Genomic DNA, 19,248 nt, shown 5'->3' with positions numbered 1-19,248 from the left:
CATCATTCTAGGCAGCAGCTCAGCTCATTAGGCCACAATGCCGGCCCCCATTTATTTATTTTTTAAGAAGTTGAAAATTTTATTTTGCTGCAGATTTGTTGCTTCACTGTATGAAATACCATTAGCAAAGACAGCACATTGGAAAGTTAATATGGTATTGTTCTCTGATACTGTAAAACTAGCAAAACCCTTTCTCTGCTTCCACCTGTTTTCTTTTTTTTTAAGGGAAAGAGTTTATGGGGGGAAACCTGACAGACTGGAGAGAAGGGACGGAGAAGGAAAAAGGCATAAAGAAAGTGTAAGAGAGAGACAGAGATCAGAAGATGGAGAGGAAGAGAGAGCTGCGTGCTCAGGAACAGCTCCCTTTAAAACGTTGCCAGTGGGTGGGCAGGGAAGTAGAAGCCTCGAATCCCATTAGGATGTGGGTGGGGCTGACATTGAATTGTTTGGACCATGTGGCCACCTGTCTTCCTGCCATGGTGGTGGGGGCTGGGGCATAGGATGGTGTCAGGGTGTAGATCACGCAGCAGATAAGACTGCATCATTTTACTAACATCCCCCCATTTGTTTTTTATGAAGCAGAAGTTTTATGGGATTACATTAGCCCCAAAAATCCAGGAGGGGTAGAGGGACGATGATCTGTCTTAAGCTACTTCCTGCTGACATGGGGCGATGAGGTACTCTTCTCTGGGATGGGGCAATGTCTCAAGCCGCTGTCTCCCGGGTGGGGAGCCAAGTATATCCCTGTAGCAGCATTTCGTGGCACCTGGGGACTTCCATCGCAGGAGGGGGCAGATCCTGAGAACATTGGGGAGTGCGGGTGCCAGGAGGGCTGGAGTCCACGGAAGGGTCTCCCTGTCTCTGTGCCCTGCCCACTGCTCACTGAGTCTGCTCCACACTTGGGCCTCCCTGGCCCTGCTGCATTCTCTTTATCAGTCAAAGCAGTGCCACCTGAAACTTTCCGGGGTCACTCAGAGATGCCAGCCCTCTGCGCCCACTCCCCACAGCTGAGGAGGAGGGCCTGCCTCCTCCAGTTGCGGCCACGCAGCTGGCCTTGGTCCACCCATGCGGGGTCCACCACAGGCTGTGGCTTCATCCCGCTAGTGTCAGCTCCATGCAGGCTTGGCTGGGTTTGTCCTCCCCACGGAGAGGTCGTGGTGGCTCTGTGGTCAGCATGAGGCAGCTGGCAGGGTGCCCTGGGAGCCCGCAGAGATGTGACCATGGCCAGTGTGTGGGGGTGCAGCGTCAGGAGGCTGTGGTCAGAGATAGGAGGTCCCAGTGCCCTACTTCCTGGCGCCTCACTGGGGAACAGCACAGCTTCCTGGGCAGCTGCTGGGGCACAAGGGCTCACAAGTGGTCCGCAGAGAGGTGGATGGGGACAGGGCAGGGGCAGGGGCAAGGATGGCTGCTGCTCTGTGTATCCTCAGGCAAAAATCGACCCAACCCTGGAAATTCTTGCCCTGAGTCATGGCTGCTCCTGTGGCTGGTGAGCGTCGCATCCCAGGAGGCATTGGGTCAGGGATCCTGGAGCCAGCGTCCCTCTAGTCCCGGCTGCTCATCACTGCTGTGTTGTTCAGATGATAGGAAATAACATTTCTGGAGCAAATTAACTTCCTGTGATCAGAAACGTAGAAGGTCGCTTCCTCCACAAATTAAAGCCGGAGGAGCATCTTCCTAGCAGAGCAGCGACACCCTCCCTATAGGTGCAGGACAGGGTCCCTGCAGCAGCCTTGGCTGTGATGGAGGCAGACTTGGTGGCCAGAGAGACCAGGGGCTGGGGCAGGGGTTGTTCCACCCCCTCCTCTGCTGCGTAACTCAGGCAGAGCCCAGAAGGGGCCTGGGACCCAGTCCAGAGTCCTGGGGTGAGGGCAGGACTGCAGGCCTTCCTTGGTGGACACCACCCTGCCAGCCGGCGCGGCCGGGTGGGAGGAGGATGTCAGAAAAGAGAGCGCCCGGGGTCCTGCTGCTGACCCAGAACAGGGCGGGGCCGCAGCCTCCTGCCCTGGGCTGGGACACGGAGGCCACACGGAGCCCCAGCAACATGTGGAAGACAGACAGCGGCCCCCCTGCAGGTACAGAAATGGGGAAGGAGAGTGACCGCTGCCAGGAACCAGCACCCGGTGTGGTTGCTGGGGGAGGGAGGGACACCCCCTGCCCTGACCCTGGAGGCAGAGGCCACTGCCGGCTGGGCGGGAAACCCAGACCCCCTGGTTCAGACGGGCAGCTGTCACGCCCAAGTGATGACCCAAGTCTGGATGCTCAGCTTGGCCCCTGCCTGGGCCAGGCCCGCACACGCTACAGGAATCTGCGCAGAAGGGGGGAGGAACAAGCCATGGGGGCGGGGCGGGGATGGGGTGGGCAGGCGCTGACCACAGAGGGGGGCCGAGGGAAGGGATGGTGATGGGAGTTGGGTGAGACTGGAACGGCAGCTCCCGCGGAAATCTCAGCTTTGTAAGGTTCCTGCGGAAAACCAGCAGGTGCATCCGAACCCCGCCCCCATGGCCTCCTCTCCCTGGGTCCTGAACTTTGGGCCTACGCCCAGGAACACCTCAGTGCCCTTCTGGATGGAGCTTCCCTTTCCTCCAGAAATCTCAAATTTCCACCTTAGGCGGAAGCAGAGGCTGGGGGGCAGGGCTTGGGGGCCACGCTGTGACGTAGGAGGCTATGACTTCGGGGGCACACGTAGGGTGGTCTCTCGCCCCGCTGTCCCCAGCCTCTCGGGGCCGTCGCGTCAGAGCACCCCTGACTTCGTCATCGCTTTACTGCCCAGCGGGGAGTGACGCGGAAACTCAGGACACGGACAAGGACTGAGTCTGGCAGGCATGACCCACTGCAACCGGGAGAGACCCGCCCCAGGGGAGGAGCCAGTCACCGCCCACTCTCGCAGTCCTAGCTGGTGAGAGCATTCTTCTGCCCCCTTGCGGTCTCAGCTGGTAGCACAGGCGCTCCTGGCCTCCCGCTCAGTTCAGCAGCTCCCCGGGTCCGCCTGTCCTGGCAGGACCCCCCAGCCACCAAGGCACCAGGGTTTCGGGGTTAAAAAAAAAACGGCTGAGGCCGGCGCCGCGGCTCACTAGGCTAATCCTCCGCCTAGCGGCGCCGGCACACCGGGTTCTAGTCCCGGTCGGGGCGCCGGATTCTGTCCCGGTTGCCCCTCTTCCAGGCCAGCCCTCTGCTGTGGCCAGGGAGTGCAGTGGAGGATGGCCCAGGTGCTTGGGCCCTGCACCCCATGGGAGACCAGGAAAAGCACCTGGCTCCTGGCTCCTGCCATCGGATCAGCACGGTGCGCCGGCCGCAGCGCGCCGGCCGCGGCAGCCATTGGAGGGTGAACCAACGGCAAAAGGAAGACCTTTCTCTCTGTCTCTCTCTCTCTCTCACTGTCCACTCTGCCTGTCAAAAAAAAAAAAAAAGGCTGAAGTAGGAGCCAGTGTGGTGGGTTAGCTGGACCTGGATCACTCTGGGTGCTCCACTTCCCACCTGGCTCCCTGCTGTGCCTGGGACGCACCCACGTGTGAGACCCCCATGGAGCTCCCAGAAGCCAGGCAGCACCTCTCTCATGGCTGTTTCCTACCGGGGATTTTCCTTCTCCAAAACTCGGGAAATCCCTGCTGGCCGCCTTTGTGGTTGCTGTGAGGGGGGTGGGGTTTCTGTTTTCAGCAGCTCTGCCTCCACCTGCAGCTACCTGCTCCGTGTCTGAGCCAGCTCTGCAGTGAGCTGCTGGGCACCTGCGGGACGCTTGGAGCAGCTCCCAGCACGAGATGAGCGAGAAGACATTTGTCTCCCGCACAGGTGGGCATCTGGGCGAGTGAGATGGATGGATGATTGATGATGGATGATGGATTGACGGACTAATGGATGGAAGGATGGATGATGGATGGATTGATTGATGGATGGGTGGATAGATGGATGGGTGGCAGATGGATGGTGAGCACAAGAGCCCAGGCTGAGCAGGGCTGAAGCCAGGACCTCCGTCTGGGTCTCCCATGAGGGTGGCAGGGACCCGAGTACTTGAGCCATCACCACTGACTCCCAGGGGGACCATTAGCACCTGGATCAGAAGCAGTGGAGCCAGGACAGGCATCCAGGCAGTTGGACGTGAGATGTGGGTGTCTGTAGATGCAGGCAAATGGAAACAGCCTGGAACCATGACCACGGCCAGGATACGAGGCCCCAGCACCCCACAGGCTGGCTGTCGGCTTCCCGCGGCCATGGTCTTGCCGTCTCCAGGAGGTCGGTGGCCGGGTGCCTTGTCCTCAGCACACGGTGGCTGCCACTGCTCTCAGCGGTGATGGCAGCTGTTCTCAGACTGTGGAGACTGAGCTGTGTCCACTCTGGGCCTGTGTGGACATTCGTGTGCGGGTCTTCCTGGGAGCACAAGCCTCCCTTTCCTGGGGTAGCACCTGGATGTGTGGCAGGTGTGTGTCAGACTCAGAAGCTACACACTTCTCTCCAGGTTCCTGCACCAACAGACATTTTAACATATAAGGGTAACTAAAATGTTTCATGGAAAAAATGCAATTAAAAGAGAAGTTTGGGGGCTTGCATTGTGTTGTAATGGGTTAAGGCACAGCCTGGAGCACAGGCATCCCATATGGGCGCTGGTTTGAGCCCTCGCTGCTCCACTTCTGATACAACTCCCTGATGATGCTTCTGGGAAAGCAGCAGAAGATAGCCCAAGTGTTGGGTCGCTGCAACCTCCTGGCTTCGACCTAGCCCAACCCTGGCTGTTGTGGCTGTTTGGAGAGTGAATCAGTGGATGGAAGACCTCTTCTCACATTCTGTTCACACCCCATAACTCTGCCCCTCAAATAAATCTTAAATACTTGAGTCCTGCAGCACTTAAACAGAAAGAATACGGTTATGAGCTCTTGGAACAGCTTCCCAACTTGTTGGAATGCATACTTTGTGATACTTCCTATTCCACGATTGGTTGCCAACTCAGATATTTCCAGTTACATCTGAGAGTCACTAAACTGTGTCTTTCTCTGTCAGACTATGATAATAAATGTATTGGGGGGCCGGCACCGTGGCTCACTTAGTTAATCCTCCGCCTGTGGCACCAGCATCCCATATGGGCGCCACGTTCTAGTCCCGGCTGCTCCTCTTCCAGTCCAGCTCTCTGCTGTGGCCTGGGAGGGCAGTGGAGGATGGTCCAGATGCTTGGGCCCCAGCACCCACATGGGAGACCAGGAAGAAGCACCTGGCTCCTGGCTTTGGATCAGCACAGCGCCAGCCATTTGTGGGGTGAACCAGCGGAAGGAAGACTTCTCTCTGTCTCTCTCTCACTGTCTGACTCTATCTGTCAAATAAATTAATAAAAAACCTAGCACAGCATCTAAATATAATAAAATAGACAAAAATTAAAATGTATTAGGAAGGTGCATTCTTCCTTAAGTGTTACATTAAATGATGTGTTGTTTAGGGTATTTTTCAGTAACATATTCACACTTGTATATCTTACTTTTTAGATAATTTCTACAGAAACATTTTCATACTTAGAGTTTTATAAAAGTCAGAATTTTCCAAATACACAATTTTACTAATGTGTATGTTGTATCTTTCATTTTCTCTGTAGTGTGCTTGGTTATTTTTTCTGTAAGATTCCATTAACCACTGACATTGTCTCTGGTGGATGTGTGTATATTTTGAGGGTTAAACAAATTCTTCAATATAGTTTATAGCTTGATTCTAAGAATAAAGCCATATTACCTTTTATCTGCTCTCATTCCAACACTGTCTCTCCCAGTGTTTCCCTTCCTTCCTTCCCTTCTTCTTTCTTTCCTTGTTTGCTTCCTTCCTGTGTTCCTTCCTTCAATTTTTAGATAATATATTTCAAATTTATATTACAGTAATAGGGCTAATATGAAGTTTAAGAACAGGTGGTCCCAAGCTGTGGCATCCCATGGGGGACCGGTTCAAGTTTCATCTACTCCACTTTTGATCCAGCTCCCTGCTAATGTGCTTGGGAAAGCAGCAGAGAATGGCCCAAATGTTTGGTTCTCTGTACCCATGTGAGAGACCCAGAAGAAGCTCCTGGCTCCTGGCTCCTCCCTGTCCCAGCCCAGGTTGTTGTGCTCATTTGGGGAGTGAAGCAGCAGACTGAAGATCTCTCCATCCATCTCTCCCTCCCCAATCACCTCTCTCCTTGGTTTCTCTTCCTTTCATCAACTTGTGCAAGACATAATTTTAGTCCACATTATATTCACAGGCTTACTTCACCACTAACCATAGTATTTATCAGGTAAAAGGTGAGAAGGCCACAGTTCCACATGAGCAATATAATGTTATTTTTTTTTTAAAAAATATATTTTCTTAATCGTCCACTGTTTTCGCAGACCATCAGCAGGGATCTGGATCTGAAGTGGGGCAGCTGGACTTGCACTGGTGCCTAAATGGGAAGCCAGCACCACAGGCGGATGCTTAATCTACTGTGCCACAATTCCAGGCCCAGTGTTATGTTCTTAACCATTGGTCTGTCAAGGTCATCAAAGTTTTATAGGAGTATATATGCCCCAATAGGGACATGCACTGGCATTTATTTTCTTGTTTTGGTGTTTTGATTTTTTTTAAAAAAGTGAGCTTCCATATATAAGGTAATACATGTGATATTTGTATTTCTCTGGCTGATTTCTGGAACATGATGTCCTCCAGTTGCATCCATTTTGATGCACTTGATAAATTTTATTGTTTATTATTATTATTATTATTATTTATTTTATTATCCATGGACTCAATGGGACTCTGGGGAGAACAAGAGAGCAGATGGATGAGGGGCTCCAACTGCCAGGGGTCCTTAAGGGCTCAGATCACCAGGCTTGTGCAGGAAATGGGGCTAAGGGTTCTCACAAGCCAGAAGCACCTCTGGACTCAGGGAGACCCCTCACCAGCCCTGATCCCTAGAAACTAGAAGCACCCTTGCCCATTCATCCCAGTCAGCACCACACTCTTGGGTTTGCCCTGCTGTCTGCGTCCTCAGCACACACCTCTCTACAACCAGAACTGGGATCGCTCAAGCCAAGGGTCTGGTCCCTGCTGAGGCATGTGACTGCCTAGCCTCCAGAGTGTTGGGCCTAGACACTGGAAAAGCCAGAGCTAGGAGTCTGACTGGGACTGCACCCTCCATGCACCATGGAGCTGATGGTGGGAGTCTTGGCCTGACAGCTGCACCTGTGTCTGTGGGCACATGTCACCTCCGTCTCCCTATCCCAGGTTGAGGCACCAGGCACTAGGGATTTCTGGGCATCAGGGAGGGTCCGAGGGGCAGGACCTGCTCCAGGGAGAAAGGGGTTGGCTCGGGTGTGATGGTTTATACTCCCAGGTCCAGACTCTTGGTTCCGGGCCCTGGGTACATGTGACAGGATAGGAGGGCTAGTCCTGACATCCCAGTGGTGCCCTGGGAGGGGATCACAGCTCTTACATGAGGTAAAAGGTGGTGTGTTCCCTCCTGGTTCCTCCATAGCCTCGGCAGTGGCAGCTGAGAGCCCTGGGTGAGCCAGGAACCTTGCACGGTGGCAGAATCCACCAAGCCAGGTGGCCTGTCTTGGCCTCCAACAGGTGGACAGAGGATGAGAAAGACACCCAGCTAGGTGCACACACAGCCTACCAGCACACTTGCCAATGCTCCCTGTCACCTCTCCCAGGGTCCCCAGCCACACATGTCCCTGAACTCAAGGGCACACCACACTCCCTGCTGCTCGCCCTGCCCCCAGCCGAGCTCACCTTGCCATGCTCACCTCTGTGCCCACCCTCACCCACACAGGTGCTCACACCCGCATAGGCACACTCTGCCACCTCCAGGCACACCGTAGGATTTCTCCACTCACTGGGGAGATGCTCTGGGCTCGGCCTCATCTCCCTGGCCCCTGCTCACATGTGTACCCCTCTACACACACACACACACACGCACACACACACACGCCCTCATGCCCTCACACCTTTGCATGTGTGCACACACACACACACACCCACACACCTGTGCCCAGTCACTCCCCCTTGCAGGCCCTCATCCTGGGCACCCTCCAGCACCCAGGCTCCCGGTGCTCCTCCTGGCTTCCTCCACTGCCTGGCAGCTCAGTGCTCTCTGGTGGGGCCTGGAGCCACTGGGCAGAGGGAGCAGAGGGCGCAGCCCCACTGCCTCTGCTGGACTCAGCTCTTTGCCTTGCTGGTGCCATGCCCCCCCCACCTCCTCAGGAGAGTGGCCTGGGGAAAGGCAGCCCTCAGGGAGGGGGTTCAAAGACAGCTTTGCAAGGTGCTTACACTTGGGGTGGTGGGCAGAAAGGTTTGGACAGAAAAGTTACCTGGAATCAGCTAAATTCCTGCGCTTAGTGTGGACGTTGGAGGCAAGTCCACGGTGCTCTGTCTTTCTTCCCGGCAGCCCCTGATGATAAGGCTGCAGCAGGCTGAGGTTGCAGCCCCCAGGATCGTAGAGTGGAGGGATGGTGCTGCACCTTTCCTAAGAGAGCACAACATGAACTTTCTCAGGGTCTTAGGCACAATGTGATGGTGCTAAGCCCAAGCTTGCATGGCCATGTTTTGCATGAATATACGTGATGGTTTAATTTATGCCTTCTTGACCTTTACTTCAAGGGAGCCTGGATGTTTGACGTCTACAGAAAGGCTGCTGGGCGTGTGAATTCCATACGAAGCGTGTGTACATCTCCCCATGTGGACATCCCAGCGTTTGGAGGGGAGTCGATGTCTCTCTTTTTTCTTGTCATTGTTTGAATGCAACAGGATACAAATTCACAAGGGACCCTCAGAAGAAGGTTAGCAGCGTGTACCCATTTCCTGTTAAGGAGGCTGTAGGAAAGGAGTTTGGGAAAGTGTGTGTGCATGTGTGTGTGTGTGCGTGTGTGTCCTGGGCCTGTGGCCCAATGATCCACAGCTTGCTTCATGATGCCAGTTTTATGCCTGCCTACCCAAATCGTGTAGACACAAAAGAAACCCCCAGGGGCATGGGAACCCTGCACTACCCCCAGACCAGCCCCTTTCTGGGATAAGGGATGCCATGCAATGTGAGATTGTGGAAAGTCAGTTTCCAGATGCTCTCCCCTGAGGTCATTGAAGGGCAGATCTTGGTGACGTGGCACTTTTGCTGCATGTGGCACTTTTCCTGGCTCACATCAATGCTCAGATTAGGTGTCCGACCCCAGGATGGGCTGCCTGATCACTTTTTGGTCCTCTGCTCCCCAAACAGAAGCTCTTTAATAGTTGACTCCCTGCAGCAGAGGAAGATGTACTTCCCATTTGCAGTACTGTTTGCCTTTGTCATTTTGGAGCTCACCTGTTTGGAAGGTCTCTTCCTCAGCTTCCCTTCCCCCTCCTCTTTCCCGCTGTCAAACTCTTCTGCCAAAAACAAAAATGGCTTCTGATTTTTCATTTGTAAGGCGTCCATGTCCTAGTAAAACTTTGGCATCTGAGGTATGTGCAGTGCCATTGGCTGGAAATGGGGCTGCACTGTTGTGCGTATTGCAGGAATTCAGTCAGGCCGGCTCCAGGAGGTGTCAGTGCCTGTCAGGGCTGAGTGCTGTGGCAGGAGCCATGAAGAAGCCCTACTTGAACCGGATCAGGCCTGCATGGTTGTGTGGTATGCATGGCCAGTGTGGACTTGGCATGGTATCCTGTTCAAACTCCAGGTGCTCTCTCACACACACCCCCACACACAGAATCTTGATGGGGCAGTTGCCCTGTTTTGGGCACTTTTATAAGGGGGACAGGTTCTGGGCCTCTGGAGACAGCCTGGTGCTTGCCCGTCCTTCTTTAGAGAGATTGTGCTGGATTAATGTGAGGCAAAACTTTGGCCTTGGGACCAGAGAACTTCACGATAAGAAATAGATTCCTTTTGTGTTCTTATGCTCTCAAGTATCCCTCTGACAGTGGTGTATTAAACACTCAGGGCCCTTGGAGCGGAGGAGATTGGTAGCACGGGGAAGGGGCTGGGGCTCAGCTTGGCAGGGGTAGGTCATGGTGTTGATGGGACTCAGGGTAGAGCAGCCCCCAAGATTGGCCTGGGAAGGGCATCCTCCAGTCAGGACACAAGGTGCCTGCTGAGTCAGCAGTCTCTTGTTCTTTGCCACCTGACCCCTTCAAGGTGTGTGACTCTGAGCCCCATTCCGGGATACTGCAGGGTTGTAAAGGGCAGAGGTCCAGGGCCCAGCATCTGAGAGCTTGGCCCCCTCTACTCCCCAAGGGGGTGAGCAGGGTTCTGTGGTTTGGACAAGGCCTTGGATTACCCTGGGTTCCAAGTGATGCCAGTAACATGCCCAATTCCACAATGCCCAGAATTCCCTTTGCTAACAGGCACAGGCCAACTCCATCAGCACGGCAACCAGCTCAGATACTCCCCACCTTGCATGGGCAACTATCATGACGAGGGCTCTGTGAGACTTGAGCTATATATAGCCTTGATGTCTTGGATCCAGCAGAATCAGGGATTATTTGAACCAGAGGGTTCCTTGCCACTTTCTTGTCCAGTTCCCTCGTTTTACAGATGAGGGCCCAAAGCCCAGAGGGTGACAGTGACTTGTTTTCACAAGGTCAGGATTGATTGGGAACTGGAATGCAAAGCCTCCTGAGCCCTTGCTCCTGGCTGCCTGGGGAAGGCAGGAAGGGGAGTCTCTCCCAATTTAAATCTGTAATAACGCCATAACCTTTCAGAGCTGATGATTAACCCGCGTCTTCCCAGGTCTTCCTGTGAAAGCGGCTTTCCCTGCTTACGCTCCTGAGCCCCCTCCGAATTTGGCAATTTGTCAGGCTGTGGGCAACATCTAGCAGCCCCGCGCCACCTTGCCATGTGCTGGGCACCGTCCCCACGCAGGTCAGGATTCAGATTAACCAGGCCTCCTCCCCGCGGTGGTGGTTGGTGGTAGTGGTGGTGATTGCGTGTGCTGATGCTGCCCTGGCTTCGGGCACTTGGCACTTGAGCCTGGCCTGTGCTGTTCCATTTTGCAGGGCACGTCCTGATGCACAGCAGCAGAACTGACCCCTTTCTCTGCTCTCTCCTCCTGCCCCCCAGGGGTCACTGGACTGACTCTAAGCTGGTGTGCCAAGTGTCCGTACAGCTGCCAGAGTGTGGGAGTCGGCATGGCTGCCCTTCACCCGGGTGGCAACCATTGGGTGGATGCCAGTGGCCAACTGCCCCATGTACCGGTCCCGCCAACAAGAGCAAGTGGCAGGGTGAGCTGACCATGCTGAATGTGAATGGGTGCCACTTCCAGACATGGAGGACCACACTGGAGCAGCACCTGGACATGCTGCTGGACAGCACAGAGAAGTAGTTCTTCAAAGAGGACGCCAAGGAGTACTGCTTCGACCATGACCCCAGGGTCTTCCGCTGCGTGCTCAACTTCTACCACACGAGCAAGCTGCACTACCCCTGCTACAGGTGTATCTTGGCCTACAACGACGAGCGGGCCTTCTACAGCATCCTGCCCGAGATCATTGGTGACTGCTACTACGAGGAGTACAAGGACCACAAGAGGGAGAAGGCCGAGTGCCTCATGGACGACAATGACTCGGAGAACAACCAGGAGCCCATGCCTTCACTCAGCTTCCACCAGACCATGTGGCGCGCCTTTGAGAACCCCCATACCAGCACCCTGGCCCTGGCCTTCTTCTCCGTCATGGGCTTCTTCATCGCTGTCTCAGTTACCACCAACATGGTGGAGACAGTGCCCTGTGACACAGTGCCCAGGAGCAAGGAGCTGCTGTGTGGTGAGTGTTCCTCGGTGGCCTTCTTTTGCCTGGACACAGCCTGCGTCATGATCTTCACTGTGGAGTACCTGCTGCAGCTCTTCGCCACGCCAAGCCGCTACTGCTTCATTGCAGCATCGTGGGCATCATAGACGTGGTGGCCAGCACGCCCTGTTACATCGACTGGTCATGACCGACAACAAGGACGTGTCCGGAGTGTTCATCATGCTGTGCGTTTTCTGCATCTTCAAGTTCTCCCGCCACTCGCAGGGCCTGCACATCCTGGGCTACATGCTCGAGAGCTGCACCTCGGAGCTCAGTTTCCTCCTCTTCTCCCTCACAATGGCCATCATCATCTTTGCCACTGTGATGTTTTACGCCACGAAGGGCTCCTCCACCATCAAGTTCATGGCATCCTGGCCTCCTTTTGGTACACCATCATCACCATTACCACCCTGGGGTAAGTCAGCACCTGTGCGGTGCACCTGGGAGGTTGCGGGTGAGCCCTGGATGATGGGGGGGGGGGGTTGCCAGGCAGGTTGCCGCAAAAGGTGAAAGCCCAGGAGTGATGGGTCAGTGGCCTGTGGCTTTGAATCAAGTGTTTCTCTTTGGGACAGGGTCTTGTGTTTTGTAGAACAACTGTGACTGCTCCTTCTTCCAGCTGCTCCCTGCCTGGGGCTGTGAAGTACCAGGGCAGGTGGCTGCACTGGAACCTGCAGCTGTGTGTATCCTGGTAGCCACAGGGAGGAAGAGGGCTGTGGGGAGAAAGGAGAGTGCTGTGAGGAGTGTGCAGGTTTCCACTGGAAGGGGGCGCCTTCTTCGTAATTCTTCTCCATAGTGCATCCGAAGGCTGTTGTCTCTTTGGCCTGACTTTTCTCCTCTGCCTGGCTGGCAGAGGCTCCAGGGTTCTGTGGCTCTGAGCAGGGTTTCTCTAAGTGACTCTGGAACTGGACTTTCTGCAGAGCAAGGTGCCTTGTTGGTTTTTTCCTCACTGCAGGAGGAGCAGGCTGTCTCTCTCAGCCTGAGTCGGTGATTGAGTGACTTGGCCGGCCTGGGTGACTGTGAGGTCTGAGTGCGGTCAGACACAGGAGCAGCAACCGCATCCAAACGGGAGACAAGTGCTCAGAGGGGCAGCAGGGGACTTGGCCAGGTCCCTCGCTCCCAGGCCCCCTCTCCGGCAGAGGTCCCAGACCTGCATGCGTAGCCCCCATGTGAGGCAGGGGTCTCAGGAGGGGAGATGACAATCTTCACCCTAACAGGATCAGAGCCCATCAGAGCAGCTTTATGGAGACAGATTTCCTTGGGGTTGCTGCTTCCGCTGCTGGGCGCCACTACGCCCCACTGTGACAGAAGTGACACCCTCCACAATTCACGAACTGGGCCTGTGTTTGCTTAGACCAGGAAGCGTTATATTGCTAATGGGGAATTCACGAAGCTTTTTATTTGGTCTTTGACAATTCAGTTGGTGGCATCCTGGTGATTCGATTTTTCCCTAGAGAGAAGTCAGACCTTCAGGGCTGTGACTTTTTTTATTATGGCCTCTGGGTGTGATGTTCTGTTCTGGTCATTTTGCGAGTCAAGACAGCATCAGGCCAGTGAATACAGCCTGCTGGGCGCTGTGCTAGGTACACGGAGTGCTGTGAACAAAACACTCCCTTGTGGCAGCTTGGAGATACTGCCTTAGAAATGAGTGGTTGCTCATAGCCAGAATCCATGTTTTATTGCCATTGACGAAGCTGCTGCCTTCCTTTGGCATCGCTCAGGAATCGAATCTGACACCAAGGGGCAGTTGGTCTTGACCTCAAACTTTCTTTCTTGGAGATGGGGACAGGCTGAGGGCAGCAAGGAGTGCAGGCTCCTGTGCTGGGGAGGGCTGTGTTTCCCCAGGCTGTGAGCCCCTCCCTCCACACTGGGCCAGAAACGAGCTTGCTTCCCCTTCCCCACACATCAGAAGGCCTCTGGGAACACCAAATGGACGAGAAGGAACCCTTGAGCAGTGTTTTCCCTCAGCTCAGAGGAGTAATAGGAAGGCAGCCTTTCTCTTCCCTTCCACCCCAGTGGGGCAGCTCCGCACTGGATTAGGCTGCTTTGACTCTGACCTGAATTGGCAGTCGGCACCATTACTAGACTCGTTGCTTGGCTATACATAGCAGGTGCTTGGCAAAATGCTTTTTAATGGAAGGGTCAGTGTAAATGGGGCACCTTCTCCATTTGCTCGGCCTGATGCTGTTTTCGTTCCCCTCTAGACATGCCCTCTCTTGGGGCTGGATCCAGGACTTGAACCTGCAGCCCCTGCAGCCCCCTCAGCCCTCTCGGCCCCCTCGGCCCCCTCGGCCCCCTCGGCCCCCTCAGCCCCCTTGACCCTTGTGTTCTGCCTTTGCCCAGGCCCCTCAGAAAGAAGCGAGTGGCTTCTACTTGCTGTCTGATCCATCACCAGGTGTAACCTGCATGACTCTGGGAATCTTCTTACCTTTATTGGAGGTCTTGCTGGCCTAACGCTGCAAACTTTTCCCTCTCCCCTGGCTGGTTGGAGACTTGTTCTACCATTGCAGAAAGCCCTTCTCTTTTTTGTACTGTTACATTGGCATTTGAGACATTGGCATTTGAGACATGGTCCAGCTGCCTCCAGCAGCTCCCCACAGACCCCCACCTGTTCCTCTTCGCAGACCCTCCCTGCCCTGCTCTTTCCCTGAATTCCAATTTCTAGTGCACAGAGAGGTTGTCCTCGGCTCATTGTGGAGTGAGACCAGCTGGCAGGCCAAGAGTCGGTGTGCCCCACGAAGGCATTTGCTCTTCCCAGCTCTGGTTGCCATTCCTGCTTTCCGGGCACCTTGCTGGTGAGTTACTCAGTTATCCTCCAGCGAGGGATCTCCTAGAGCCAATTATTACTGTTTATTTAATATCTCAAAATACCTTAAGCACAAAAGAGCAATAGCAGCCCAGCCTGACTGCTGTCAGGGCTGGATGATGGCTTTCCTCCATGTTCTCTGACACTGGTGGGCCCTGTAATTCCCACCCAGGTTTCCCTGGGTGCCCCGTTAACAATTGCGTTCCCAACTGCACCATTCAGGATTAACTACTGTGCTTGTTATTGATGCTATAAATAAATAAATTTGCAGTTATCTCAGTTAACAGAGGGGAGGGCTAACACAGAAACTTTCAGTATTAAATAACACCAATGGAACTGGTTTGGGGATGTATTCTATGATGTAAATGACTCAAAGCAGATTTTCCTGTGTGGTTTTCCTTGGCATCACAGTGGGCCTGGACTGCATAAGTTGGTCTGGGGAGGAAGCTCCGGTGGGGGTGTGGGAAGCATGGGTGAGGAAAGCCTTAGGAGCCCGTGGCCAAGGAGTGCCAGCTGCAGTGCAGATGCCCCTTGATCCTCTGGGCTTGGGGAAGTCACAGAGCAGTGCTGGTTGCTGCCCCATTGGCTCAGTGACAGAGTTGAGACCAGCAGCCTAAGTGTCACCTCATGCTCTGAGATGAGAGAGTTTGACAGTGCCCCCAAATCACTTTCAACAAAAACAGAATCTATTTCCTTCTTCCAAGCATGAAGCAGCCCCCAGGTTATTTGCATTTCCCTTTAAATTATGATTCTGGGAGGGCCTGCCTGAGGTTCCGGGAGGCCTAGAGCCTGGCCTGGGAGATCAACATAGGCAGCTACAGAATGTGACATTGGGGCTCCCCCCAGGGCCAGTAAGTGGAGCAGATTCCATCCTGGTTGTTGTTAACCTTTCAGTTCCCAAAGTCTCTGCCTTCATCAACTGCCTCCAAGGCCCATCAGCCCTCCTCCCAACACCCAAGTGTCTTGTCCTAGACACTGGTCAGCAGTTCCTCCTGTGTGGTGGGTCTCTTACCCAGAGAACTCTGATCATGAGAACGGCACCCACCTCACAGCTCTCTTCTGGAATCTCTCAAAGTCAATCTCAGTGCTCTTCACCCCTACCCAGCTCTCTGTGCTTTTGTTTGGGTTTACCTCTTGAAACACACCAGTAAACATAGAGTTCTTCCCAAGGAGCAGCAATTATTCTGCCTCACCATGGTGTAAACAGAAGGCAGAAGAGGAGGAGCCCCTCAGTCTCCCTCACCTGCCACAGAGCCCTGGTCCCTGCTCCATCCTGGCTGGGAGATCTTCCTGGCCAGGGAGAGGAGCAGAGCCTCTCCACCTGTGCCCATCCTGGGGCGGGTGGACAGATGCTCGACAGCATGTGGTAGCTTCCTGGTGGAAAGAATGTGACATTAAGTTCCTGGAACATAACCTATTAGTGGTTTTCCACAGGGCCACAGCTCTAAGTCAAAATCAAAACACTTGGTCTGATCAAAGATTTATTTTTATTTGAAAGTCAGAGTTACAGAGAGAGAGAGAGAGAGAGAGAGAGAGAGAGAGGGAGAGAGAGAGAGAGAGAGGTAGGTCTTCCATCCGATGATGGAATTGGCCCCAACGGCCAGAGCTGCACTGATCCGAAGCCAGGAGCCAGGAGCTTCTTCCAGGTCTCCCACATGGGTACAGGGGTGCAAAGTCTTGGGCCATCTTCTACAGCTTTCCCAGGCCATAACAGAGAGCTGGATCAGAAGTGGAGCAGCTGGGTCTCGAACCAGCGCCCATATGGGATGCCGGCGCTTCAGGCCAGGGCATTAACCCACTGTGCCACAGCGTCGGCCCCAAAATACTTGTTCTCTGGTGTGCCTTTTCCAGACACACACACTGCATATTTCTAAACTTCTCAATAATTTACTAGAATTTTTCAGTTTTCACCCACGGCTTTATTAGGTAGATTCAGGCTGAATTCTGTTCACCTGCAACATGCTGGATATTCAGATCCTTGCTTGAGAGCTCACTGAATTCAGTAAGAAATACCCAAGTGAATGGGCTGACCAACTGTGAGTTTGGGACAGCAGATACACAAGAGCTAGGTGGCCAGTTTTCTATCAGCTCAGGTAAACACCACTGGTGGGCTTTATCTGCAGTTTTTATATTGAAGTTTCAGCAGCCACGTGTTACATTGATGACGCCTTCCTTTCTGTCCAGTCTCCTCTCCAACTGCTGTTTTCTTTGAACTGTTTCTTTCCTTGATTACCACAAAGTCTCATCTGTTTATCTTCAAACCTCCATTCCACATACACTCAGGGTGTGTAATTCCTGCTCTGTCTTAACTTCATTCCCCCAAGTTACTTCCCCCCACACACTGAATATCCCTACCATTATAAACTGATTGTAACTTACTTAATGCATCATGGTGTTTTGTGGTTGTCTGCCTTTTACTTTGCATTTTCCTTCATGCAACGTGTCTTCTCCCTTTCCTCTGCCATCCATCTGCCTAACCCTTAGTGTTTCTTCCTGATACAACCAAAAAATCTAGTGCTTCTTTACTGATTTTAGCCTTAGATTCTCAATAGAATTGACCCTATTCTGTTTACCAACTTAGTACATATCTATTTTTACAGTTAGTATTCTTTGTTGCTATTGTTGATGTCCCGCTCCATGTCTTGAAAACCAAAGTGGGTCTGTTTGTATTTCATTAATTTTCCTAAGAGTTTCTACACATTGTGTGATGCATAGTAGGCACTCAAATATATCTATTATATGGAAAGGAGGATCAGTGGATGGAAGAAGGGAAAGAAGGAAGGAGGGAGAGAAGTACTGATGGGTAAATAGAAGGAATGAAGGAAGCAAAGAAAGAATGAAGGAAGTGGGATGGAAGGAAGGATTGGTGGGTGAATGAGTGCATAGATAAATATTAATGGATGAATGTACTGATGAATAAATAGATGGGCTAATGTATTATTGATAGATGGATGGAATTTCTAGTGATAATCTCTCAGCTACCAGATTCTAACTGAGCCCTATTCCAGGCAAGGTGATAGAGCTGAAAATAACAGTGGAGAACAAAACCAAAATATCAGCTTGAAAAAATAAAAACAGTCTAATTTAGGCTCCAAATAACCACTTTGAAATCTTGCTGATAATGAGGTTTAACCAAAGTGTGATTCTTCTCTAAACTCCCAATCCAAGCAGGTATCTAATCAAGAGCCTCAGTAAGGGGACTGAAGTGGAACATTCCTTGGGTGTGCCTGTCTGGACAACATCAACTGGCTCCTGAAACACTAGCCAGGATCTTAAAAGGGAAGAAGGAATAAAAAATTCCCAGCTTCAGTTGTTTAGAAGATAACAACCATTAACAAAACAGAGAAGCCTTTTTACTTCTGTTTCTATTGTCTGCAAAGTTGAGCATATCATTCTTCTACCTAAAGATCTCCATGGTTTTTTTTAAGATTTATTTATTCATTTATTTGAATGTCAGAGTTACACATAGAGAGAAGAGGCAGAGAAAGATAGAGATAAACAGGGAGAGAGGGAGAGAGAGGCCTTCCATCCATGGGTTCACTCCCCAATTGGCTGCAATGGCTGGAGCTGAGCCAATCCAAAGCCAAGAGCCAGGAGATTCTTCTGGGTCTCCCACACAAGTGCAGGGGCCCAAGGACTTGGACCATCATCTGCTGCTTTCCCAGGCCATAGCAGAGAGCTAGATCAGAAGTGGAGCAGCCAGGACTCGAACCAGCACCCATATGGGGTGCTGGCACTGCAGGTGGCAGCTTTACCTGCTATGCCACAGCACCGGCCCCTCCATGGGCTTTTGAACACAACCCAGACACCTCAAAATGTCTTACAAGCTTTATGATTTGGCTTCAGGAATTCTCTTCACCCAACCCACAGTGTGGCACACAACATCACAGTCAGCCCTGCTAAGTTCTGTCCTATTTCCCCACGTGTATCACTCTGTGCCTCTGCTTCAGACACTCCGTTGCTCAGAATACCTCCTCCTACCTCTTCCATTCTTTCACCCTTCGAGAGACCCTAGGAAGACCTTCTAAGGGTCCCTAGGTTGAGTTAGGGTCCCTTCCTCTGTGTCCTCACAACTTCTCACACTTACAGCTTCATCAGTGAACAACTGGCAGTCTAGGCCTCATCATCATTTATGAATCTTTATCATTGAATCTGAAGAATGTGAGTGGGGCTGGCATTGTAGCTTGGTGGGTTAAACCACCACCTGTGATGCTGGCATTCCATATAAGCATTTGTTCAAATACCAGCCATTCTACTTCTGGTTCAGCTCCTTTCTAATGCACCTGGGAAAGCAACAGAGGGTAGCCCAAGTGTGTGGGCCCCTGCCAGCCATGTCAGAAATCCTGATGGAGTTCCAGGCTACTGGCTTTGGCCTGGCCCAGCTGTGGCCATTGCAGCCATCTGGAGGAATGAACCAAGGGATGGAAGATTCATTTCTCTCTCTCTCTCTCTCTCCCTCTCTCTCTTTCTCTCTCTAACACACACACACACACAATGAATGTGGGTAAAAGGGCAGATAGGCACAGTATTTTATTCCTTTTTTATTTTAATTAACATGTAATTGTACATATTTATGATGTTCAGTGTGATAATGCAATACATGTAAACAGTGTGTAGTGATTGAATCAGATAATTGGGATTTCCATCTTCCTATCCTTTCTGTTTGCTTGGAGCCTTTAAGCACATCTGTTCTAGTTCTCCAATATCTAATA

General features: G+C 52.5%; 1 pseudogene; it reads left to right on the top strand.

The window, feature by feature from the left end:
• Positions 1-9,589: 9,589 nt before the first annotated feature.
• Positions 9,590-14,049, top strand: LOC138847088 (A-type voltage-gated potassium channel KCND3-like; annotated as a pseudogene).
• The last annotated feature ends 5,199 nt before the right edge of the window (positions 14,050-19,248 follow it).

This window comes from Oryctolagus cuniculus, chromosome 19, assembly GCF_051225735.1.
Source record: "Oryctolagus cuniculus isolate XC-2025 breed Fujian yellow rabbit chromosome 19, ASM5122573v1, whole genome shotgun sequence".
Taxonomy (NCBI): Eukaryota; Metazoa; Chordata; class Mammalia; order Lagomorpha; family Leporidae; genus Oryctolagus; species Oryctolagus cuniculus.
This window is presented reverse-complemented; position numbering and strand designations above follow the sequence as displayed.